At 38.3% G+C, this 27887-nt stretch overlaps 1 protein-coding gene and 1 pseudogene across 2 annotated transcripts in view; one reads left to right on the forward strand and one right to left on the reverse strand.

Moving 5' to 3' along the window:
- JMJD1C (jumonji domain containing 1C) overlaps positions 1-27887 on the reverse strand; it is a 275334-nt gene that overhangs the window by 187202 nt on the left and 60245 nt on the right. The gene's annotated exons all lie outside the window — the stretch shown is intronic.
- On the forward strand, positions 4381-5615 carry LOC102481580 (hsc70-interacting protein pseudogene; annotated as a pseudogene).

Here is a 27887-nt window from a genome sequence, read left to right on the forward strand (position 1 = left end):
GTCCACCGCGCCATAAATAAAAACTTCAAAAAAAAAAAAAAAAAAGATATTGGGCATGCGTGCACAAACACCAAGTATGAGTTTTAAGCCGCCAGGTCAAAGACTTGAACCATGGTCAACTATGTGGAAGTCCAATGTAACCATTAAGTCATCTGCTGGTCCCTAAAATCTAACTTTTATTAAACATATTACATTTTGGAATTTAACTAAAGTATAAATAAAAGTCATCAGAAGGATTCAGTACATATTCGAACAAGTATAGTACCAAAATAACATTTGTAACAAATGAAATTAAAACACGTAATATGGCAAGTAAGTCGATATTCTAAAAATTCGAAAGATCTCTAAGGGTCATGAAAAGGCAATCTTCTGTCACCAAAAGGTCACTGCAATGTACTTCAGAGAATACTAATTTTGTTGTTTTGTTTTGTTTTAATTTTATTATAGGGCACTTGCACTGGTCAGAGAGAAAGAGAGGGCAAGTGAGAAATCACTCCCCGGGGAGGATAGCTATGTCACAGTCCCTTCTCCTCCACTCTCTTCTTGGGGTTTTGGGCACACGTGCACATGCCCCTGGTGTGATTTCCAAGCCACCGGGTCCAGGACTTGAACCTCAGAGTCAGCCATATGGGGTCCAACACAGAAATCACTATGCCACCTGTTGGCTTGAAAATACTAATATTGATGAAAATAATAAATAAATAAATAAATAAGAAAGAAAGAAAGAAAGAAAGAAAGAAAGAAAGAAAGAAAGAAAGAAAGGAAGGAAGGAAAGAAGGAAGGAAGGAAGGAAGAACAGGGCTAGCTCTGTAGTGCGGTGGCTAAGTGCCATCCATAAAGAATAAAGAGCAAGATCCCATACGGTCAACTATGGATCAAATCTCAGTCCCATTGGCTGGAAAAATCACACAAGTATATGCATGTGTATGCCCACAATCCAGGAAGGAAAGAGAAATGTAAGAAAAAGGACTGTAGTGTGATCATATTCTACTGGGTTGTACTCTCTCCAGTGCAAGAAACCTCTAGTAATTTAAAAAAAAAAAAAAAGTAACAAAATTGAAACAGTAAGCACTTTCATAGTGTTTACTTCATGCCAAGTCATCAAATTACCATTATCATCCTACAAGATTACTAGTATTACTAATAATGGTAATAAAGGTAATACTAATAACAAAAACAGTAAATCACTGAATAGTGCCAGCCACATATATTAAGTTTCTCTCTGCTAAGTGTATGCACACTCTAGCAATAAATTAATAATCTGACTATTGCATTACCATGTAAGGGAGGTACTATTATTATTAACTTTCTAAAATGTAGAAACTTGAGGTACAGAGAAACTGCCCAAGATACAGCAGATAGGAAATGATGGAGTCAATGAAAACATTAGAATAGCTCATAAAAGACCTAAAAGTCACAGCAGCCTAGGCATTACAAGCCTTCACACATTATGAAGGTCACTGAGCAGACAGGTATGTTTGGATAGTTCAATCTTTTATGGCTTAAAAGTAGAAGACCACAAACTTAAAATAGCCTTAAAATTTTTTCACATTGAATATGTAAGTTAAGGGCCAGAGTGGGGAGGAGGGGTGCCACAATAAAATATCCAATACAGATAATAAATAGTAAAATTTTTAAAAGACCGGGCTTACTTTCCATATCTATGTAGCTTACTCCTCTTCTCTATGTACACAGTTTAAGTCCCAGGCCCAGAGGCTTAAAAAACACGCCAGGCATGTGTGTGCCCAAAATCCTGAGAGGAGAATGGAGGAGAAGGGACTGCAGCATGGTCATTCCCACAGGGGATAATTTCTCACTTCCCTTTTCTGTCTTTCTGGAGAGCATAGGCACCTTACAGCAAACTAAAGAAAAAGAGAAAACAAAACAAAACCAAAAATGCCTTTGTGGGACCAGCAGTTAGCTTAATGGCTATGTCGCTGGACTCCCATGTATACGACCACGGTGTGAGTCCCGAACCCGGTGGCTTAAAATTCATGCTGGGCACATGTACATGTGTGCATGGCCAAGATCCTGAGAGGAGAATGGAGGAGAAGGGATTGCAGCATGGCCATGCTCCCTGGGGGATGATTTCTCACTTTCTGTCTCTCTGTCCCTCTCTCTGTCTGGTGAGCGCACGTACCCTATAGCAAAAACCTCTCAAAAAAAAAAAAACCTTTGCTTGCTCATATATTTGTTCATGTGAAAAGTCAACAGAAATTCTAAAACTAATAGATTATGAGGAGGCTCCAAGATACAAATATATAAACTTTTCACAAAAGAATTATTTAGTTTTATTTACTATTATCAAAATTGATATGGGGGTGTGAGAAAGGAAGCTACCAAGTCTAGGACTCAAACCATGGCCTGTCACATGGGAGTCTAGCACCTAAAACACCAAGCCATAATACTTTTTTTTTTTTTTGAGAGAGAGAGAGAGATTTCGCATGTGTGCTTGCCGGAGAGACAGAGAGAAACAGAGAGCAAGAAATCATCCCCTGGAGGGATGGCCATGCCTGCAATCCCTTCTCCTCCATTCTCCTTTTGGAATTTTGGGAACGCATGCACAGGCACATGGTGTAGAGTTTTAAGCCTCCAGGTCTGGTACTCAAACCTTGGTCAGCTACATCAAAGTCCAGCAATGTAACCTTTATGCCATCTGCTGGCCCCATGAGCCATAATTCTTTTATCTAAAATGCTTGACAAAAATAATTGGCTCCCATCTCACATGGCCACCTAGGGAGGAAGGTGAAGCATAGCCTGTGTACCTGCCACCTGGCTCTAAGATAATTTTAGGTACCACAAAGCCTGACTTTTGAAGATATGAATGCTGTCAATGACAAATGTTTTCTAAAACTTGTCAAGGAATATGGCTATAAAAAATACTACAGGGATCACCACTGCATATACACAGAGATGAACATTCAGGTCCTTCGGCTGTGGTATTTAAAAATATTTCACTGCTTCTAGTGTGACATATAACACTTTTGAAGGAAAAATAAAGAATTGACTAAGGAAACATAAACAGAAGCAAAGGATTTATATGTTTTACTTAACATTGATAACCTTATAATAAATTATGAATAAATAGAAAAAAGAATGGGCTCTAGATTTTAGTTAAAAGCCGAAAAGCAGGGCCAGGAGGTGGTGCAGAAGTTAAGACAGAACTGATTACACATGGGCAACTGAGCAGTTCAAGTTCTGGACTCAGAAGCTTGAAAAATACACCAGGCATGTGTGTGTACATGCTCAGCATCCTGAGGAGAAAATGGAAAAGAAAGGACTGCAGCATGGCCATCCCCCCCAGGGGATGATTTCTCATTTTCGGTTTCTGTCTCTCTCTGGTGAGTGCACATGCCCTATAGCATTAAAAAAAATAAAAAGGACTCTTCGAATCCTGTCATTTTCTTTCTGAATATAAAAAGTAAAATAAATAGCTACACTCAATATCAGCCTCAATATGAGTGTACTCATTCGGATAGTCAATCTTCTGGCACTATTATCAAAAACTTCAAATGACTTCCGTGCTTAAGTGTTAATGATGCTTCAATATCTAGGTGGCTAATTTTTTTACTACTGCTCTCTATAACACTCTTTATTGGCACTGTCTCCAAACATCACATCTGTAGGAAAAGTCCTGTATAACTGTCCAAATAGGAACTCTGATAGCAAATACTACACATTGGCTGAAGTACAGATGAATTTATTGACTTTTCTCAATACACTGGAAATGAACTTGACATTGAATAGAGTTGTTTCATTCTGCTGAGCTATTTTGTTAAAAAAAATGCATTTGCTAAGTAAAAATTTTGACCTCGGTATTCAGAATAACTTGTGATTAAAAGATAGTTACCCTGGAATTGGGCTCCAGCATCCTCAGCTAGGTTCTTGGCCTCTCGCCGCTTCCTGCAAAGACCCCTGCAAAGTGAGTGAGTTCCGGGCCTTCATGAAAATGTGTAAGGAGGATCCAAGCATTCAGTACACAGAAGAAATGCACTTTCTGAGAGAGTAGTTGGAGAGCATGGGGGAGTAAAGTACCAACATCTACTCAGAAAGCTAAATCTGAAGAGCATATAAAGGAAGAAAAAAACAGACAGTAAGAAGGTGGAGGAAAACATAAAGACAGAGGAACCATCAAGTGAGGAAAGTGATCTAGAAATTGACAATGAAGATGTGATTGAACCAGGCACTGATGCCCCTCAAGAAATGGGAGATGAAAATATAAAGATAACTGAGGGGATGATGGGATCAAGCAAATGATTTACAAAAAAAAAAAAAAAAAAAAAAAAAAAGGTACCTGCCATTGAAGCCCTAAATAATAGTAAACTACAGAAAGCCATTGACTTATTTACAGAGGCCATAAAACTGAACTCACGCTTGGTCATGCTGTATGCCAAGAGAGCCAGTATCTTGATCAAATTACAGAAGCCAAATGCTGCCATTCCAGACTGTAACAGAGCCACTGAAAGAAATCATGATGATTTAGTTCAACCTTACAAGTGGCAAGGGAAAGCTCAGAGACTTCTGGGTCACTGGGAAGAAGCAGCAGATGATCTTTCCTTGCTTGTAAACTGGATTATGATGAAGAAGCTATTGCCATGTTGAAAGAAGTTCAACTAAGAGCTCTGAAAGTTGCAGAACACTGGAGAAAGTATGAGCGAAAATGTAAAGAGCAAGACATCAGAGAAAGAATAGAAAGAGTTAAAATGGCTTCAGAAGAGCATGAGAGAATCCAGAGGGAGGAGGAAGCCAGAAGACAATCAGGAGCTCAGTAAGCTCTTTTCCAGGGGGCTGTCCTGGGGGAAAGCCTAAATTGGGATCAAGAAATGGGAGATGAAAATGTAGAGATAACTGAGGAGATGATGGATCAGGCAAATGATAAGGAAGTAGCCGCCATTGAAGCCATAAATGATGGTGAACTACGGAAAGCCATTGACTTGTTCACAGAGGCCATCAAGCTATAACCCACACTTGGCTATTCTGTAAACCAAGAGAGCCAGTCATCAAATTATAGAAACCAAATGCCTCTCGAGACTGTAACAGAGCCATTGAAACAAATCCTGATTCAGTTCAACTTCACAAGTGGCGAGGAAAAGCTCACAGGCTTCTGGGCCATCAGGAAGAAGCAGCACATGATCTTGCCGTTGCTTATAAGCTTAATTATGATGAAGATGCTAGTGCCATGTTAAAAGAAGTTCAACCAAGGGGCCCAGAAAATTACAGATCATTGGAGAAAGTATGAGAGAAAATGTGAAGAGTGAGAGATCAAAGAAAGAATAGAAATAATTAAGAAGGGTTGAGAAGAGCATGAGAGAGCCCAGAGGGAAGAAGAAGCCAGAGGACAATCAGGAACTCAGTATAGCTCTTTTCTAGGAAGCTTCCCTGGGGGATTGCCTGATAATGTTCCTGGAGGAATGCCTGGAATGGGAGGAGGAATGCCTGGAATGGCAGGAATGTCTGGACTCAATGAAATTCTTAGTGATCCAGAGGTTCCTGCAGCCATACAGGATCCTAAAGTTATCATGGCTTTCCAGGATGTGGCCCAGAACCCAGCAAATGTGTCAAAATATCAGAGTAACCCAAAAAGATACTTAAATATGGAAAATAGATTACTGTAGTTTGAGTTAAATAAAGTTTATTAGTAGGGGAAAAAAGATAATTACAGTAGCACATGTATTTGGGAGGATTTAACCAAAAAAGGTTGCTTAGAATCTACCCGAAACAGTCTTACTTGAATTTGCCTTACACTTGAGGAAATTCTGTGTGATAAGATTATTTATAAAGAAGACAAATGACCTGAGGGGAGGGGAAGGGCAATAGTATATCTGAGCCCTTAGCAGTAGCTTCACAGTGCCACAAAAAGGGATGTTATCAATTACTTCCATTCCCTAGCAAGCAAATCCTGGGCAGCATTCAGAACTTCTATGGTCAATAATATAGAGAATCAAAAAGTATTAAATGGAGGAACCAGAGGATGGAGTAATGGTTACATAACTGGACACCCATATAGTCTACCTGGATTTGAGTCCTGGACCCAGTCAGTGGCTTAAAGTTCACGACGGGTGTGTGTGCATGCATGCCCAAAATCCTGAGAGGCTATTAGAGGAGAAGGGATTGCTGGCATGATCAACCACCCTGGGGAGTGATTGATTTTGCCCTTTCTGTCTGTCTCTGTCTCTCCAGTGAGCACATGCACCCCATAGGAAAAATCTCTCTTAAAAAAAAAATTAAAGTTTTAATTGGAAAGAGACAATGAAACACTGCCTCTCCTAATTAACTTATCATTGTTTTACTAAAATAACCAAGCCTCCAAGTTCTCTGTGTTAAGTCTATTTGGGCTGATACAATGAAGTACCATAAACGGTGGCTTATAAACAAAAAGAAATTTACTTCTGACAGTTCTGGAGTCTAGAAGTCTAAGATCAAGGTACTAGCTCAGTGAAGTTCTGGTTAGAGCCTGCTCCCTGGTAAATGGTTGTCTTCTCAGTTCTCACTAGGTGGTAAGGGCAAGGGAGCTCTCTACAGTCTCTATTGTAAGGGCACTTAATCCTGTTCACAAGAATGCTCCTCTCAGGACCTTACCACCTGCCAAAGGTCCACCTTCTAACAGCATCACAGTGAGCGTTCGTTAACCACAGCAATTTTTATCTGTTCTATACCTTAGTCTCCCTCAGTCTTGTTTTCTTTCAGAAATACTGAATATCACAAATCTTTTAACAATACAATCCCCCATATCCCTGCCTTTTTATATATATTGAGCATGCCATTTGAATTTCTATGAACCATTTAGTCATTCGGTGATACTAAAATAAGATACTGCTTTGTGTCTGGAATAAAATCCAGATACACATCCACAAAAAACAAACTGTTTTTAATAAATACATGAAGGCAATTCAAAGAATGGATAATCTTTCAAAAAATAGTGCTGGAATAATTGTGTCAGGTGGTGTGGTGGTCCTGGATTCCCACATGGCTATGATTTGAACTGGGTACCTGGAGGTTTGCATGAGTCCTGGGTTTGGTGGCTTGCCTTCTTGTTTTCCCTTTCTCTCCCTCTGGTCAAATTAAAATAATAATAATAAAAATAAAAATTAGATAAGTCCTTAAAAATGCAAGTAGGCTATATCCTAATATGCTGGTGGGTAGTGAGTTCTCTGATGGCTCTACATCACTCCTCCCCTCTTTTTTTGCTACTGTGAAAATACAAATGTGGGAGGTGGGGGTAGGAAAGGCTTATAAAAACACTGACAATCTGAGACTCAAAATGCATGCATGTACACATATGTAGACAAAAATCAGATACGCAACTAATAAAATACAAAGTTAGTGGAAAGAGAAAACATTAACAGAATAGTCCACAATAAAACGCAGTGGTGATAAATTTGGGGACCCAGAAAGTTTAGGATATGAGGCCTTATTTATAAGATCATAAGTGTTTTCTTTCCAAGGTAATCTTACAAAGAATATCTGAATTTTTTTTTAATTTTTAAATTTAACTTTATTTATTCATTTTTTGTATTTTAATTTGACCAGAGAGGGACAGAGAGAAAGAGAGAGAGAAAGTGAGAAAGCAAGCTGCGAGGGCTGGGATTTGAACTGCAGTCAGCCATCTGGGAGTCAGCCATGTGGGAGTCCATGGTCCTTAACCACCACACAACCTTCCGGCCCCATTACCTCAATTTTTTTAAGAGAAACTTAATGATACTATTCCACAATATGCACAAGGCGGCACTGGAGCACAGAGTATTATGAATATATGTCCCATGATAAACATGATAAACCTGTAAACTTTCCCTAGTGTTAGCAAAAAGAAAAAAAAAGAAAAGAAAGGAAAACAACGACTGTCAAATTGCAATACAATAGTTTCATAGAAATTTACCTTTTCGGTTGAAGAGAGTTTTTATTTTTTCTTTTTTCTTGTTTTTGGAGGGGTTTTTGCTATAGGGTGCATGCGCTCGCCAGAGAGACAGAGAGAGACTGGGAGACAGAAAGCAAGAAATCACCCCCCAGGGGGTATGGCCACGCCACAATCTCTTCTCCTCCATTCTCCTCTTGGGATCTTGGGCACACACGCACAAGCGTCCAGCGTGAGTTTAAGCCACCAGGTCCGGGACTTGAACCACAGTCAACTACATGGGAGCCCAGCAATATAGCCATTACGCTAACTCCTGGTCCCTGTTTTTTCTTATTTTTTTAAGAGAGAAAGATTTTTTGCTATAGGACTTATGCGCTCACCAGGGAGAGAAAAACAGATATAAAGAAATCGCCCCTCCTAGGGGAGGACCACACTGCAGTTCCTTTTCCTTAAGTCTCTACTTAGGATCTGTATGCGCATCATGAGTTTTAAGCCACCAGGTATGGGACTTGAACTGCAGTCGACTATAAGGGACTTGATCATTATACCATCTGATGATCCCTGATGGTTTATTCCTATATAATTTACTCCATACTAAAATTCCTTTTATACACCAGCTCCAACATAATTAAACTCATTTGCTTTCTCACACATCACATTCACAACAGTCTAGGAATAATAATACCAACACTATGATTAGTGAAAGCCATTTAAGAATTTTATCCCACCTTCTGTCCTCAGAATATAATACATAAAGCATATGCAATTACTAGGTTTTTTGTTTTTTTTTTTTTGTTTTTGGGAGAGATTTTTTTGCTATAAGGGGTATGCGCTCCCCAAAAAGACAAGAAATAGAAAGCAAGAAATCATCTCCTGGGGGCATGATCACTCTGCAATCCCTTCTCCTCCATTCTCCTCTTGGGATCTTGGGTACGCACACACATGTGCCTGGCGTGAGTTTAAGCCACCGAGTCCAGACTCAAACCATGGTCAACTACATGGGAGTCCAGTGACATAGCCATTACACCAACTGCTGGTCCCTGTAATTAATATAATTTAAAATAGTTCCTTCCTATACTTACAGCACTTAGGTTTCTTTGCTTCATTTTGCTTTAAACTTCTAGAATTTGAGGTTTCATATAACTGATTAAAAACTTGTTTTTGAATTACATAGAAACATTTACATATTTTAAAAGTCATATCTAGAAAATCAGCTACTCCTTTTATCCTTGTTCCTTTAGATTAGTTTGTGGTTATTTCTGAGGTTTTGATTTTTTTTTTTTTATTTTAAGAAGACACATATATGCATATATGCAGATACAAACTCAAATAGATGAAAACAGCAGCATACTTTACCTACCTAATTTTGCTAAATCTTACTATTTTTGCTTAGCAATGTATTTACTAATTAATTAAAGCACAGAAAATATTCTTTATTTACTATTATAACTTTATCTGTTGATCCATGAGCCACTTCAAAAATTCAGTCAGATGAAGATGGGTGACTAGGAACATCCACTATGGCATCTCTCTGGGGAAAAAAAAGCTTAAAAAGTTGAATTAATGCCTACAGTTTCAACAGAAAAGTAAGATGAGAATGATCAAGAAAAAAAGATAAGATACCAGGAGCTTTTGGAGCACTGAATCTGTACTAGGAAAAGGAAAGAGGTAGTTAATAATCTGAATTGATGAAGCTCCAAAGTCCCTGCCCTTCCTCTGCAACAGGATAGAAGACAAAAACTTTCCTCTGAAACTTCATATTCTGTACTTCCATCTTGGACTGCAAAACTCCCCCCTTATTGAAAAGAAATGAAAATGGCATTAAGGTGCTGTATTCCCACATGGCTGATTACGGTTCAAGTCCTGGACCTAGAGCCTTGAAAATCACATCAGGCAAGTGTGCCTGTGTGCCCAAAATCACAAGAGGAGAATGGAGAAGGGATTACAGTGTGGTCATCCTCCCTGGCGGGGTGGGGAATGATTTCTCATTTTCCTTCTCACTGTCTCTGCTTCTCTCCAGGGAGCACACATGCCTTATACCAAGAACCTTAAAAAAAAAAAAAAAAAGGAAAGAGATAAAATGGCATGGAGCTAATGCATATTGTACACGAATATTATCACTATAGAGAAAACACTGGGCCTTCTGTCCCAACCCCCAACAGCTAAGCACCATGCTGAAAGCTGACCATCAAGTTGATCTTAGATTACTATCAGAAGAAGTTCCTTTGATAGGGAGAAATGTAGTGAACACCTCTAGTGACTGAAGCATACCAGGCCCCCCTCACACCACACACCAGAACTATGAGTATTCCCACCACTCCCAGTGATGCATGGTATATAAATGCAGTCCCACCCAACAAAGACAGGAATCTGGTCATTTCTGTAGGACTGAAAGGCAGTTCTACACTCTTTTCCCCTCAGATTCAAGTAACGGGGAGTGGCTACCTGCCCCAACTGGGCCACCAACAGTACAGCTTTTGAGACTTCCCTGGACCTTAAGTATGGGCTAATAGGAGAGGATCTCCTCACACAGAGGAGGGCTCCAGAGATTCCTGGTCCAGGCTGGAAGGGAGAATACAGGGCACAGCACCAGATGACTTCCTAATCCTGGAGTTCACAATCTGTCATCCTAATAACTAGCAAATGTCCCTCAAATCTGATCAGCCTAAATTCATCCGAGGGGTTTATAGGTTGCAGACTCCAGCCACAGCCTCACAGGTTGGTTTGCCATTGGCCTTTTCTGCCCCCTCCCCCCTTAAATGGGACACATCTGAGGTTGAGAGCGGTGCCAGTCCCATATGTAACAGAATCTTTTGTGTAAACCAGGAAAAAGTGAGTACTCCACCAGATGCCTAAAATTCAACACAAGGACACAGAAATATGAAAGGGGGGATTATCTATTCCACAACAAAGCACAATTTAACTCCTCCCTAACAACAGGTAACATACAGATAACTACAAAACAGTCACAGATGGAATTAAGAATATTTATCATAGCAAAATTCAAGATGCAAGAGAAAACAAACTATTACAAGAAAAGAGAAAATCATTCCATGATATGAATGAGGAATTGTAAAAAAGAAATAAACATCTTTAAAAGAGAAACAGAACTCTAAGAGATAAAGAATAGAATTCAGGAAATAAAATACATAAACATCACCAGAAATAGAAAAGTAGGATTATGTCAAAATAAAAAGCTTCTGCATGGTTAAAAAAAAAAGCAGGCAACCAAATAAATAAGCAAACAAACAACTCAGAGTGGGAGAAAACTTTAGTTCAGATAAGTGACTGGTAACAAGAATACATATAGAACTAAAGCAGCTCACCCACAAAAAAAAATCCCAAATAATCCAATTTAAAGGCAGGAAATTGATCTAAACAGACAACTCTCAAAGAAAGACATAATAGCTAAAAAACATGTTTAAAAATGTTCAACATGTCTTACCATAATAAAAATGAAAAACAAAGTCATGTGAGGTATCATCTGACTCCTGTCAGACTATGATAAAAAATAAATAAGGAGAGGGCTACTGAACTTGAACTGTGAAATAATGTTTTCAGGGACTAAAAATTAAGATTTTCTACTGAGATTTCACCCTCTAGATTTCTTTTTTTGGGAGGAGAGAGTTTTTTGCTATAGGGCGCATGTGCTTGCCAAAAAGACAAAGAGAGATAGAAAGACAGAAAGCAAGAAATCACCCCCTCAGGGGGGATGGCCACACCACAATCCCTTCTCCTCCATTTTCTTCTTAGGATCAGGGGCATTCACGCACATGCGCCCAAGCCACCGGGTCTGGGACTCAAACCACAGTCAACCACAAGGGAGTCCAGCGAAGTAGCCATTAGGCCATCTGCTGGTCCCCCTCCAGATTAATTTCTAGAGTGACAGGACAACCTCTGTATCCTTCTCTCCATCTCTATCTCTTTGTGTCTCTCTGTCTCTCCCTGTGTCTTTTAAATTAAAAAAAAAAAATTTTTTTTAAGGTAAAGTATTCTCTGGGCTCTCAATCCCCTCCTTTACCCTGCTAATTCATGCCTTTTCCCCTCCCATTTAGGAGAGGCACAAACCTAGGCACTTCTGAGGTGGCTACTGAACTTGAGCTGTGAAATATTGCTTTCAGGGACTAAAAATGATGATTTTGTACTGAGACTTTACTTTACCCTCTGGATTCATTTCTAGAGTGGAGAGGCACAAACTCAGGCCCTCCTGAGATAGCTACTGAACTCAAGCTATGAAATACTGCTTTGGGGAGATGTGCGTAAATGCCACACCATTTCCATTTTTTGCATTTAAAAATTAAAATATAACATTTTTTGTTGCACTTTTCTTTCTTCTTTCCTCTTTTTCTGTTTTGTTTTGTTTTCCTTTTTCTTTCAACTTCATCCCTTGGCTGCTCAGCATCCACTCACTGACCAGACAGGTCTTAGTGAACAGTATCCAAACATCTGAATACTATTAAGGTCAGAATACTCCTCAATTTCCACTGAATCTGATGCACAAAGGGTAGAAAAATGGAACAGAAAAGAGGTTGCAGATCACCTCCTCCTGTATGCCTCTGAACGCTCAGATCAAAGTTCAAGAATTAGGAAAAAATGCACGACCCATCAGATGACCATAAATCACCGCAGGGGTGCAAGACATACCAGAAGGCAAGAAAATATCTCTCCTCCAAGGGAAAAGAATAATTTGTCTTCATCCACAGACAATACAATGGAATTCATGGAGATGCCTTAAAGGACACAGGGGACATTTCCAAGTTGTGTTTTAGAGAACTTAAATAGTATTGAATGAGTTAATATTGTTATCATTATCTTTGATTGAAATGTTGGATTTTCCGTTTTTTCATCAGCCTTTAAGTGTAAAGAATAAAATCATTCCTTAACAAAAAAGTAGAATTGGGACCAGCAGATGGCATAATGGTTACGTCGCTGGACTCTCCCGTAGTTGACCACAGTTTGAGTCCTGGACCTGGTGGCTTAAAACTCATGCCAGGCACATGTGCGTGCATGCCCAAAATCTTGAGAGGAGAATGGAGGAGAAGGGATTGCCGCCTGGTCATCCCCCCTTGGGGGTGGGGGGGATTTCTCACTTTCTGTCTGTCTCTATCTGGCAAGGACATGTGCCCTATAGCAAAAATCTCTCTTAAAAAATAATTCAAAAAAGAATCAAATGAAACTATTAGAGATGAAGGTTGTAATACAAGAAATCAAAACCTCCCTTGAAAGTATTAAAAGCAGAATAGATCATATAGAAAATCTAATCCCAGGAGTAGAAAACAGAATCACTGACCTAGAAAAATCAACCATGAAGTCTGAGAAAATACTGCCCCCCAAAAAAAGAGAGAATAATATACAAGAAATACTAGATACCATCAAACATCCAAATATTCGGAAAATTGGTATCCCAAAAGGTGAAGAGACTAATAAGAGCATTGATCATCTACTCCATGGAATCTTGGAACAAAACTTTCGAAATCTAGAGAAGCATTCAAAGAATCTACAGAGGAATTCAAAGATCCAGTCCCAAGAAATACAAAGGACCTCAAATAGAATTAAACCAAGAAGATCTTCTCCAAGATGATCCACAAAACAACAAAGACAAGATACTAAGATTGGCAAGACAGAAATGTTAAGTTACCTACAAAGGATATCCCATCAGGCTAACAGCAGACCTCTCATCAAAAACAATGAGAGCAAGGAAAGAATGGGAAAATATATTCTATGTGTTAAGGGAAAAACAATTTCAACCAAGAATACCGTCCCCAGTAAGATTATCCTTCATATGGGAAGGTAAGACAAGAACATTCTCAGATAAACAAAACCTGAAAGAATTTACCAACACCAGACCAGCTCTCCAAGAAATTCTCAAGGGAGTGCTATAACAGGAAAACAGACACACAGAAATAATAATTCAAAAACCAGTAAGAAAATGGCCAACTCAATAGTAGGGACAAGTCTTGAGTTGACTGTTATCTTCCAGAATTTAAACAGGAAGACTGGACCACAACAGAAGATAAAGTACATGAGACTGAACTGGTAAAATAGAATCTTATGACTTTCCACTGAAACATTACTGATTTTCTTCTATGCTTTGTTTTCCAAATTTAAGGATTTCTGTCCTGTCTTGAGCTGCCGATACGTTCATGTACCTACTATTTGAACAGAATCCTAATCTGTCTCCTGGCTTTAAGTCTTAAGGAAAGATCTCTTAGCATTTTTTTTTTGATTTATTAAAGCTAAAACTGCTTTTTCTGAAATTAAAAAATATATTAAAAATCCTTATTTAATGACTGCAGTAAGCTTTATATAATATGAGCTAAGTGCTACTTTATAGTATATTCATTCTACCCAGAGATTGACCCAAGTCAGACATGTCTTCATTCATAGATAGATAGATAGATAGATAGATAGATAGATATCAGCTGAACCTGCTATTGAAAGTAGTTAGATTAAGATATTTTGTGAGGGACCAGCAGCTAGCATAATGGCTATGTCGCTGGACTCCCATGTAGTCAACCGCGGTTTGAGTCCCAGACCCAGTGGCTTAATACTCACGCCAGGTGTGTGTGCGTTTGTGTCCAAGATCCCAAGAGGAGAATGGAGGAGAAGGGATTGCGGTATGGCCATCCCCCCTGGGGAGTGATTTCTCGCTTTCTGTCTCTGTCTGGCGAGCGCACACACCGTACAGCAAAAACTTCTCCAAAAAAAAAAAGACATTTTGTGAATCAATAAAATGTGGAGGAGAGAAATGAATGGAAAACAACAGTAGACAACAGAGAGTGTGGGAAGAGGGTGGGAAAAGGCAGAAGGTGAGAAATAAGAGAGAAAAGCAAATACACACACACATATGCACACATATTTATGAAACAAGAAATGGAAAATTATCTGTCAACGATAACATGTGTGATTAAGTCACTATATAGAGTATAGTATATGCTATGATGATGCTCAGTGAATTAATCAATTAATTAATCAATCAATTAATTAATTAATTTTTAAGAGTTATCAAACCCAAAGTCATCTAGATTTTCTCCAGTGTTATCTATCAGGAGCATTACAGTTTTGTGTTTTACATTTAGGTTTATTATCTATTTTAATTTTTGTGACTTTTATGGAAATTAAAAGTTTTTTATTACATGAAATAAAAATAAATAAATAAATAGAAGAACAGGTGGAGCCGGCAGGTGGTGTGGTGGTTGACGGTGTTGGACTCCCACATGGCCGACTGTGGGTCAAGTTCCAAACCTGGCAGCTTCCTCTCTCTCTCTCACTCACTCACTCACTCACTCACTCACTGAATCACTCACTGTGTCCCTTTCTGGTCAAGTTAAAATAAATAAATAAAGTTAAATAAATACTTATAAAAAAAAAAGAGCAAGTGGTTATAAGATAGAGGAGAATAGGGAAACTTTATGCACTGTTGTTAGGAATATGAACTAGTACAGGCATGGTGCAAAACACTATATAGGCTCCTCAAAAATTTACAAATAGAACTACCATATAACCCAGTAATTCTACTCTTAGGTATTTACTCAAAATAGAAATTGCTATCACAGAGCTATTTGCACATCAACACTAACTGCAGCTTTAGTCACAACAGCCAAGACGTGAAATCACCCTAAATGGGCAACAATAACTAACTAGATCAAAAATATGTGGCACATACACAAAATGTAACACTACTGAGCCAAGAAGTACAATGAGACTATGTCATTCAAAACAAGAGTACAGGGAACCAGCAGTTAGCGTAATGGCTATGTCGCTGGACTCCCACGTAGTCGACCACGGTTCGTGTCCCGGACCCGGTGGCTTAAAACTCACACCGGGCGCGTGTGCGTGCGTGCCCAAGATCCCGAGAGGAGAATGGAGGAGAGGGGACTGCGGCGTGACCATCCCCCCTGGGGGGTGATTTCTCGCTTTCTGTCTCTATGTCTGTCTCTGTCTGTCTGGCGAGCGCACGCGCCCTACAGTGAAAATCTCTTCAAAAAAAAAAAAACAAGAGTACACAAATCTGGAAGACTTAATGCTAAGTGAAGTAAACCAGACTACAAAAGACAACATTGTATGCCTTCACTTAACATACACTGAATGTCCTTCTCTAAGGCAAAATTGAAAGATTGTAAGACACAGACGTAAAGAAAGCAATTACAGATATCAGACAATACCCTGTGTGTGTTGGGGGGGGAGGGGGGCCGAAGAGTTCAGAAAAAAGTCTGACACAAGAATGCATGTAAATAAACCTTAAGAAATTAGTGTTGCTAATCACATGAGAGGTATGTATGTATCATATATAATCTGAAAAATAAACAGAATGAAAATCAAAGGCATAAAACATAGGTACACAATGTATCATATAATGCAATGTTCTTTTTTTCTTTTTTTTTTTTAATAAGAGGTTTTGACCTTAGGGCATGTGCACTCATTGGGGAGAAAGAAAGAGACAGAGACATGGACAGAGAGTGAGAGGAAAAGTGAAAAATCACACCTCAGGGGAGGCTGCCACATTGCAATCCCTTCTCCTCCATTCTCCTCCTGGGACCTTAGACACGCAAGTGCACATGCCTGGCATGAATTTCAAGCCATCGAGTTCCGGACTCAAATGATAGTCAGCCATGTGGGAGTCCAGCAACATAACCGTTATGCCATTTGCTGGCCCCAGCAATGTTCATTTTTAAAGATGGTAAATAGGTAATATACTTCATGCTTTGTAAAACCATAATGTATCCACAAAGATGTACAAAAATTAAATGAAGAAAGTATAAAATGAATAAAAAAACTTTAAAAAACACTATTGAAAGATAATTGGGTTATCTCAGTATTTTGCTATTGCAAATGGTGCTGCAATAAATATAGCCTTGGGCATATTCCAATTTGTACTTTTGCCAATCTATCTTTGAGATATACCCCCTTATCAGTAGGATTTCCTAGATCAAAGGGTAAATGAATATATAATTTTGCTAGATACTGCTAATACCCCAATACACAAAGCTATACTATTCTACATCCTATGAAATATCCATGAGTGTGCCTAATCTTTAATTAATTAATTAATTAATTTGTAGTATTTGGTTTTATCAGAGACATAGGGAGAGTAAGAAAGCAAGCCACCAGGTCTGGGACTTGAACCGTGGTCAGCCATGTGATAGTCCAGCGCCCTTAACCACCATGCCACCTGCTGCCAGTCCCAGCATACCTATCTTCAACAAGTTAACCAACTGAGTGTGTTGTTCATAGAGCTGGTTGGGAGTGGGCTCTAGTAATTACCTGATAAGTAAGAATTAGATCAGTGTTATTTGGTTCACATTTTCCCTTTTATTTTCTTCCTTCCTTTCTTTCTTTCTTTCTTTGTGGGCTGGGAGAGGTTTTTGCTATAGGGCAGGTGTGCTACCAGAAAGCAAGAGATCCCCCCCCCCCCCAAGGATGGCCATGCTGCAATCCCTTCTCCTGCATTCTCTCGGGATCTTGGGCACTGCCTGCTTATGCACCTGTTCTCTTTTATTTCCTACTTCACTAATTTCTGCTCTCTATTTCTTGCCTTGTTCTTAATTGGGATTTAATTTGTTCTTTTATGATAGGACCATAGGTAATTGCTTTTTTTTAAAAAAAAAGGTTTTTGCCAGAGGTCGTATGGGTTCATCTGAGACAGAGACAATAGAGAGAAAGTGAGAAATCACCCCCCTGCTGAAGAGGCATCCATAGGTCCCAATTTGCTGTATTTCCATTATTGCTCAATTAAAAATGACTTCTAATTCCCCATGTGATTTGTTGCCCAACAGATTGTCCAGAAGTATACTTTTAGTAACCAAATATTTGTTTGTTTGTTTTTTTCCCCTGAACATCAAAACATTCTCCATTTTCTTCTCGGGATCTTTGGCATGCTTGCACATGTACCCGGTGTGAGGCTAAGCCACCGGATCCAGGACTCAAACTGCAGTCAACTACGTGGGAGTCCAGTGACATAACCATTAGGTCATCTGCTGGTACCCATATTATAATATTAAAGTGCTTCTATACTACTTAATTTGCTTAGTTTTGATCCATGGTGGGGGATGGGTATGAAGGCGTACTGCCATGGTGAACAGTCATTCCTCAATCCCTTCTTCTCCACCTTTCCCTTCTTTAAGAAATTTGGGTCCGATGTATTTTTCAAGGTGCTTAAGTCTAAGAATCCAACTGCACAATCGGCCATGTAGGATCCAGCCACCTTAACCACCATGTCACTGGCTAGTTGGTTGCCTGAGGTTCCTTTCCCAGTTCCAGCTACTTGAAAAACATGTCTGGTGCATATGTGTGTACGCCTGTCCCAAAACTCAATAGAATGTAGAAATGAAGAAAGGACTTCAGTGTCAATACACCGCACTGGGAGGGGTGTTTTCTCCCTCTCTCTCTTTCTCTCTCTCTCTCTGCCAAGTACACAAGCTCTCTAGTAGTTTAAAAAAAATACAAACTCCAACTATAAAACAATGCTTCATGTATTTAAAACATATACTATTTATTAGGTGAATATATCATTTGGGGCATGTACACACACACACACACACACATACACATGCCCTAGCTGTAAGCTAGGAAGAGACTCTGTAAATATAATCATACAGTAATTGTACTATAAATTAGACTTCTTTGGATTCTCATCAAGTCAATTTACCTTTTGGGTACTTAATAGATACATTTTCTAGTCTTATTATTTGTAGAATAAAATATTAAAATCTCCAAAATATGTCAAATCATGTCATTTACTTTAGTAGTTTCTTCAGATTGAATATCCTTTAATAGAAATGCTTGGGACTAGAAATATTTCAGATTTTTTTCTGATTTTGGAATACTGGCAAATACTGAGTTGTCAGAAAAGTCATGACATATTTTTGTTTTTCTATGCAAAAAAGTATCATGACTTTTCTAACAACCTAATACTTAATGAGATACCTTGAAGGTGGGCTTGAAGTCTAACCACAAAATTCATTTCTGTTTCACATACATCTTACACACATAGCCTGAAAGTAATTGGATACAATATATTTGGATTGCAGTATTTTGACTGTAATATGCCACTTGAGGTTAGTTAGGTGAATTCTTCATTTGGGGTGTCATGTCCTTACTTAAAAAGCTTCACACTTGCAACATCTAAGATTATGGATGTTGAGATTAAAAAATATAACTTACATTAACTTACTATGGGACTAGAACAAAATCTAGACTTGCTATGTCTAGATTTAAACATGGCCCTAAAGATCTACTTTCCCCAGATTCCTCTGACTTTTCTACAACATTCATCCCCTACTCTACTTACTCTTTAAAGAAAAAAGGCTAGTGACAGAGAGTAGAAAATTTAGTTTTACCTGGAAACCCCAGAGTAGACAAGGCTAGTATAATTGTCCTACGACTGAAATGTACATTAATTATCCAAACCGTACAAACTCTTTAAAGGTTCAGGAATATACTCCCAATGCACTGTGTACATTCTATATAAGTATCATTTTAGCAAGATCCATAATAAATGCAGAGTATGAACTATTAGATATTGTACCTTATAAAGACAGTATTTCTTTTTTAATTATTTTACTTAACATTTATTTATTTATTGTTAATTTGACCAGAGAGGGACAGAGCAATAACGAGAAAGCAAGCCACCAGGTCCAAGACTAGAACCATAGTTGGCCATGTGGGAGCCCAGTGCCCTTAACCACCAAGCCACCTGCTGGGCCCTAAAGACAGTATTTCAAACAAGTCATTGAAGGTCTTGACATTACATGATGAAGTTATATAAGAGGTATTATTTAAGATTTTTATACAATGGTATTCAAAGGTCTTGTATGACAGTGAAAAAGCATATTCTTTGGAGTCAGAATCAGAAGATATTAAAATTATAGAATTTGAGCTTCAGTTTTCTAATTAGTCAAATAGACACTAATACTTCAAAAAGATATTTGAAGAATTAAAATGAAAGTAAAGGACTTAATAAAGTCACTAATGTTAGTTTTTCTTTCGTTTTTTTCCCTTAACCTAAATGTATTTTTAATTTCAAAGAAACTACAGAGAGATGCTTAGCCAGACATTGCACATCATAAAGACTGCAGTGTATAGAAATGATAAGAAGAGGAAGGAAACAGAAAATGTGGTTACTTAAAAAAATGATTTTAGAAAGAACCATCAGGGTAAAATTGGTTATTCTCATTTAAAAACTAGAGAGAAAGAGAAATAAAAAGGACACACACACATGTATACACAAACACATACTAATGTTTGTAATCTTTTCTTACATATTCTAGCGGCTAAACTACATGTTAACTTTAAAGATACATTTGAGATTTTTAACTTAGAGAGGTAAAAATGATCTCTTTCTATGGTTAAAAAAAAAAAAAAAGAAGGAAAATAAGGAGGGACCAGCAGATGGACTAATGGTTATGTCACTGGATTACCATATGGTGGACCACAGTTTGAGTTCTGGACCTGGAGGCTTGAAATTCACATCGGTGCATGTGTGTGTATGCCCAAAATCCCCAGAAAAGAATGGAGAAGGGACTGCAGCATGGCCATGTCCCCTGAGGAGGTAACTTCTCCATGTCTCTCTGGGAAGCATATGCGCACTATAGCAAAAAATCTCTCTCAAAAAAAGAAAAAAAAGAAAAATTTATGAGTAGAATATACTAATATATCTATATAATCTATTTTCAAAAACAGATAAAGCTCTTCTTTACTCATACTGGGCCAGCAAGTAGCATGGAAATTAAGGCAGTTGGGTCCCACATGCCCAACTGCAGTGGTTTGAGTCCTGGACCTAGGAGCTTGAAAAATACAATAGGTGCATTTGTGTTCATGCCTAAAATCCTGAGAAAAGAATGGAAGAGAAGGGATTGCAGCATGGCCATATCCCCTGGGGTGACTTCTCACTCACCACTACCCCCCACCCCAGGTCAGGTCATACACAAGCTCTATATGAACTAAAAAAAGAAAAAAAGAAAGAGATACTAAATAGCTAAAACCCAAGACATCTAGAAAATCAACAAGTCCAAGGGTAGTAACATATAATTAGGGAAGAGGAACAAGAGAAACATTAATACTTATAAATTTGTAATACACATTAGCCATATAAAGAATGTTCTGTTAACAGTAAATTTTAAAGTGGCACAGGGCAGTATGTACCTATTTAATCCTACTTATTTTAGAAACTTCAATCTAAAAACTAGTTCTTATTTAACAGCTGTAATGAGTAACAATCAATATGATATACTTCTTGCTCCTAAGGATAATTACAGTAAAATTTTAAAATGACTGCAAAAATAACAAATGTATAACAATCCATATAAACTACCCTTTTTTTTTTGGAGAGGTTTTTCACTATAGGGCGCATGCGCTCACCAGACAGAGACAGACATAGAGACAGAAAGCGAGAAATCACCCCCCAGGGAGGATGGTCACACCGCAATCCCTTCTCCTCCATTCTCCTCTCAAGATCTTGGGCACGCACGCACATGCGCCCGGCGTGAGTTTTAAGCCACCGGGTCCGGGACACGAACCGCGGTCGACTACGTGGGAGTACAGTGACATAGCCATTATGCTAACTGCTGGTTCCCCATATAAACTACTTTTTAAATTTAAGAAGTTCTTGTAACACATGTAGGTACATTCATTTCTCTGCTACCATCTCAATGTTCTCATTCAATCCTATAAAGTAGATACAAAGTATGTTTTAATACTGGTTCTTTTTTTTTTTTAAATAATTTTGGCGAGGTTTTCGCTATAGGGCGCATGCACTCACCAGACAGAGAGAGACATAGAGAGAGAAAGCGAGAAATCACCCCCCAGGGGGGATGGTCACACCGCAATCCCTTCTCCTCCATTCTCCGCTCGGGATCTTGGGCACACACGCACGCGCGCCCGGCGTGAGTTTTAAGCCACCGGGTCCGGGACACGAACCGCGGTCGACTACATGGGAGTCCAGCGACATAGCCATTACACTAACTGCTGGTTCCCGATACAAAGTATGTTTTACAGCTGAGAATTCTTTTTTTTTTTTTTTTTTGAGATTTTTCACTGTAGGGTGCGTGCGCTCGCCAGACAGACAGAGAGAGACATAGAGACAGAAAGCGAGAAATCACCCCCCAGGGGGGATGGTCACGCTACAATCCCTTCTCCTCCATTCTCCGCTCGGGATCTTGGGCACACACGCACGCGCGCCCGGCGTGAGTTTTAAGCCACCGGGTCCGGGACACGAACCGTGGTCGACTACATGGGAGTCCAGCGACATAGCCATTACGCTAACTGCTGGTTCCCACAGCTGAGAACTCTTAAGACACAGAAAAATAGTTAACATTTGGCAAAGCCAGAAATCAAACTTAAAACTACTTCTGTAATACACACACAGCTCCAAAAGGAAACACTACTCAACCATATGGATGAGAAACTAAAAATCAAAACTTAGCTTTTAATTATATAGATATGAATAATTCTAATATGAAATGGGAAGAGATATTCCCTATGAAAGCATAGGGAATTCTAGGGCTGGCCCCATAGCTGGTTAAGGGAGTTAGATGCCACATGGCTAACTACAGTTCAAATTTCAGTCCCAGTGGCTTGAAAACCATGTTGGCTACCATGTACCTGTGTGCCCTAAATCCCAACAAGATGGAGAAATGCAGAAGGGAGTCAGTTTGACCACACCCTACTGGGGGTTGCTTTCTTCTCGCATGCTCGCTCTCTGGTCAGTACAAGTGCAAAGGGCAATTAAAAAAAAAAAAAAGAAGAAGAAGAAAGTGTGAACTCTAATAGTAAAAGAGGCATATTATCAGCATTTGATTTGCCAGGGTCTGATATAAATTAGGAACTTAAATGTCGGTGGACTGAATAAATGAAGATGACTGAGTAAAACAATATAGCCTCATGGTTTTCTGTTATCAGGTTTTAAAAGGGCACAATAAATCATGAAAGTAGAAAAACATAAATAAGCGAGAGTACAAAGTAATTAAAAAAACTTCTAAGAATTTTCTAAGAATAAACTAAATTTTATAAATATAATGCAAAGGAAAAGCAAACAGGCCACTGGCTGCATAAATGTAAGAGGATGAACTAAGAAGAAACAAGACTAGTATATGGGAAAGATGATGTAATAGTAACAGATGCAGAGAATAAAGAACTACTCACACCTCCTGTTTTGCATCCATCTTCTCCACCAAGGAGAATTGAGCAGAAAACTGGAAAAGGTAGAAGAAACATAGTTAAAAAGTAAATGTAGTTGAAATGAGAAAAGAAGACAGTAAGAGACTACCTTGTCACTTTTTAAATTAGTTTGTCTATATTGTCTAAGAAATCACAAGCCTGAATTATCCATATTATCACGAATGTGTGTAAAACACGATAGAAAAAGAAAATAATTTCTAAAATGAACTCATCTTGAAAACGAAAAAAAAGTCTTCTAAAAATGTCTTCTAAAAAGCATCAAAGAAGTACAGAAACTTAAAGTTTAAAAGCCTAACAATCTACTAATATCTATTCTTATCAAAAGCATAAAAATTATAATTTATGAGATGTCTTGAAGGCCTTAAAGAAAAGCCCATGTTATGTCACTAAATGCGATGCTAACCTTTTTCATTATCAATACATTTCTTTTTAGGTAGGCTAGTATAGCTAACAAACTAGGTGTTTTTAAAGCAAAATATTGTGAGGAAAGATCCTGAAAATATTTTTGGAGTAAAATGATAAAATATAAGCTCATTAATAATGCAACCCAAGTAGGTTATGCAGAATTGGATAAACAATGATAATTTAAAATGTATTAACCAAGAACTAAGGTAAAATTGGTAAATTATCTTTGACTATATTCCACACGGCTTACTGCTCTTTAATCAAGATACTCAAATGATACGAAAGTCAGCTTGTGAAATGAAGCTAGGACTCAAAGTTAAGAAGAATAACATATGAGGCTGTATATATAGCCTAACAGAAACCTGACACCACAATGCTCACTGTGTGAAACAAACAGAGCTTGGGAAACACTCCAGGCACATGTGCATGTATGATCAAAATCCAAACATGATAGAGAAATGACAGAGGAGATTAAAGTGCAACCATGCTTCACTGGGGAAATGCTTTCTCCCATACTCCTCTCCGCTGCCATGAGCACATGAACCCTCTGGCAAAATAATGTTTTGAAAAAGGAAAAGGAAAAAAAGAACAAGTTGAATGATAAGACGATAACTCCAAAGTTTCAACAGATTGAAAAAATGAACAGGATTAATTAGTATTAAAATAAGAGCAACAAAAGTGATAGATAACTTAATGAAATAAAGAAAGTTTAATATAAAGTTGTAATTGGGGAAAGCTGATGTGTACTCCAACTTACAAGCCATGGTGTGATGGTTGTAGCACTGAACTCACACATGGTTATCTGTGGTTTGAGTCTCGGATCTGGTAGCTTGAAAATCACACCAGTCATGTGTGTGTGATGACTGGAATTCAGAGCAGAGACTGGAGGAGATGGCCATCTCCTGAGGGGTGATTTTTCACTTTCTCTCTCTCTGTCTTTCTGATGAGTGCATACACAGTATAGCAAGAATCTCTCAAAAAAAATTACAAAAACGAACCTCCAATTTAAAACACAGTTGCTCCCAAAGACTCAAAATTGGTTAGTGGTAAGAAAGGTTAATAAGAAGACTGACCATGGTCTGTTTAAGCAGCAGTTAAGATTCCTAACATCTCTCTCTGACAGTAACTAGAAACTGCCTTTTCTCCCATTTTAGCAGAAATGGTTTATTCTCTGGGAGGCTATCCAGAGGGTCTCTGGATCATGAAGCACAGTGAAACAAGTTGAGGACAGAGATCACTACTGAATAGGATAATTACGTTAAAGTTAACAAAATGAAGCATGTCTAGAACTAGCTCCTTTCCTAACTCCAGTCTTCTTTCCTCAAAGAGCATAGGGTTGAAAGCCAGGCAAAACAGTGGTAGACTTCTTTTGGCAATCTGAACAATTTAGGATAAAAACACCCAAGTACACAGATAACAGGTTTTCTCCTTGACAGCTGTCCCTTCCCAATGGAGGCCTAATTTCCAAATAGATAAGTAGATGGTCAACAAACCTAGCTTAGACACTCTAAGCGCCTAATGTGTTTTATTGTTAATCTATTAAATATGAATAATCAGAAACATCAGATATTTCATGAGGAAAACATTACATAAAAAACAGAAACTAAAACAAACACAGAAAAAAAGTGAATAGAAAAAAAAAAAACCTCAAGAAAGAAGAAAAGAAAAATTTGAAACCCTATTATATTCTCAATGAGATAAAAGGAATTAACACATAATAAAAGACAAAGAAAGGACACTATCAAAAAGTGACCAATTGGGGGAAGAAAACCAGCTTTAGGGAATTAAATTATGATAGTAGATATGAAAAATTCAGAAGGTTCAGAAACCAAGGTTGAAATTATTTTCCTGGTAACTAGAACAAAATGAATACAAGAAGAAAAGGGGGGGGAGACAAGTATGGTTCAATAGTCCAAGAAAGTAAAACGTTTCAGAAAAGAGAAAAAGAAAGAGTCAGTCTTAGAAGCAATTCAAGAAAAATTTCCAGAACTAAGTTTCCACATTAAAAAGCAACTTTTCAAATGATAATAAACAAAATGGATGAAAATTAGTGTCCAGTAGATGTCAAAAAAAAAAAAAAAAAATATCCCAAAAGTTCCTTTTACATAAAAGATAATAAAAAAAAAGAATGATAAAAAAAAAAAGACAGATTTTGTTGACGATTTTTGCTACTACATTATTAGACATATCGGTCTGTAGTTTTCTCTTTCTTTCTTTCTGGGGTAGGTGTGCTCTCCAGGAGAAAAGAGAGAAGGAGAAAAGAGGAAGAAGGGGGTAGACAGAAAAATAAACTACCCACACCACCACCAGGGAGGGTGGCCATACTGCACTCCCTGTTCCTCCATTTTCCTCTTGGGATTTTGATCACATAAACACACACGTCCGGGATGTTTTTTCACGTTACTGGGTTCAGACCTCGAACCTCGCAGTCAGCCATGTGGGATCCAGCCACCTTAATTAACCATCACACCACTAGATGGACCTATAGTTTTCCTTTTTGCTGTGTGCTTTTGGTATTAAGGTAATGGTGGCTTCATAAAGTATTTCTAGGAGGGTGTTCCACCCATTTGGATCTTTTGAAATAGTCTGAGGAGAAATGACATTAATTCTTCAGATTTGTATAATTCATCAGTGAAGTCATCTGCAGCTGGGCAGACTATTATGATTGAATCTTGTTTCTTGTTATTGGTCGACTCAGGCTTTCTCTTTTTCTGATTTAACCTAGGTATACTATTATGTGTCCAGAAATATGTCCATTTCTTCTAGGCTTTCCAGCTTGTTGGCATCCAGTCGCTCATAGTATTATCTAATGATCGTTTGTGTTTCTGTGTTATCTGATGTAATATTCTCTTTTTCATTTCTAATCTTATTTTTCTGGGTCTTTTATTTTTCTTAGTCTAGCTAGTGGCTTGTCGTTTTTACCTGTTCTCTCAAAAAAAAAAAAAAACCGTTTTCATTTCACTGATTTTTGATATTACTCTTGTGTTTTCTGTTTCATTTACTTCTGCTCTTATCTTCAGTATTTCTTTCCTTCTTTTACTTTTGGGTTCATTTTTCTTGCTTTTTCAGTTCACTAGATGCACTGTTAGTTTACGTGTCATCTTTATTTTTTTTGTTGTGAGCACTAATTTTTTTTTTTGAGAGGTTTTTGCTATAGGGCGTGTGCACTCGCCAGAAAGAGAGAGAGGGAGCGAGAGAGAGAGACAGAAAGACAGACAGAAAGCGAGAAAAATCACCCCCCAGGGGAGATGGCCACGCCACAATCCCTTCTCCTCCATTCTCTTCTCTCAAGATCTTGAGCACGCACACACATGCACCCGGTGTGAATTTAAGCCACTGGGTCCAGGGCTCAAACCACGGTCGACTACATGGGAGTCCAGCAACATAGCCATTACGCCAACTGCTAGTCCTGAGCACTAGTTTTATAAGGTTCCCTCATAGTACTGCTAAGATTTGGGAGTATCATATATTCATTATCACTTTTTTAATTTCACTGAATTTCTTTAGTAATTTTTATATTTGTGTTTCTAAAAATTCTTTTTGTTGCTGATTTCAAACTTAATTCTATTGTGATCAGAGAAGATGCTAGAAATTATTTGTATCTCTTTTATATATGTAAAGATTTGTGTTGTGCCTCATTACATGTTCAATCTTAGTAAACAATATATGTGCAGCTGAAAAACATGTGCTTCCATATTTGTTCTATAAATGTGTGTCAGATTCATTTGCTTTATAATATCATTTAACTCCAGTGTCTCTTTGTTTAATCTTTATCTAGATGGATTATCCAACAGTGAAAGTGTTACAGGGCATTCTGGGCAGACCTATAGGGTAATATGAAGTTACTGCGAAAATCATGACATATTTTTCTATGTTTTTCCATTCAGAGATGAGTCACGACTTTCCCGACAACCCAATAGTAAGGGGCATTCGGAATGAAAGGGAGCTCCAGGTAGGCCTCCATAGAACTAGTAGTAGTCAATGAGGATACTGAAATATGCTGTGTAGACTTCCGGGTATCAGTGGGCACATGTGGATGCTCTGAACAGGCCTCCAAAGACTACCAAGGGTTACTGGGGTTCTCTTGGCTGGCCTCCTCAGTACCAGGAGGGGCACAGTGGTGCTCCTGGTGAGCTTTCTGGGTGCTATATATAGCCCAATAATCACGTTAAGACTACTACTGGTTCCATGGCCTGGTGATTAAAGAAACTAGATCCTACATGACTGACTATATTTTGCTATTATTATTTTATAACATTTGTTTTTATTTATCTATTTGTCGTGATTTTTCAGGCCTCAGGGTCCAGGACTTGAACAGCAGTCAGCCGAGTGGGAGTCTAGCATCTCAACCACCTTGCCACCTGCCCGCACCATTATTATTTGTTTTTGGGTAAATGGGCTTGCCAGGGAGGAGGAGGAAGAGGAGAGAGAAAGTGAGAATTGACTGGGGGGG

The sequence above is a fragment of the Tupaia chinensis genome, unplaced genomic scaffold (assembly GCF_000334495.1).
Source record: "Tupaia chinensis unplaced genomic scaffold, TupChi_1.0 Scaffold000399_1, whole genome shotgun sequence".
NCBI classification, from domain to species: Eukaryota; Metazoa; Chordata; class Mammalia; order Scandentia; family Tupaiidae; genus Tupaia; species Tupaia belangeri.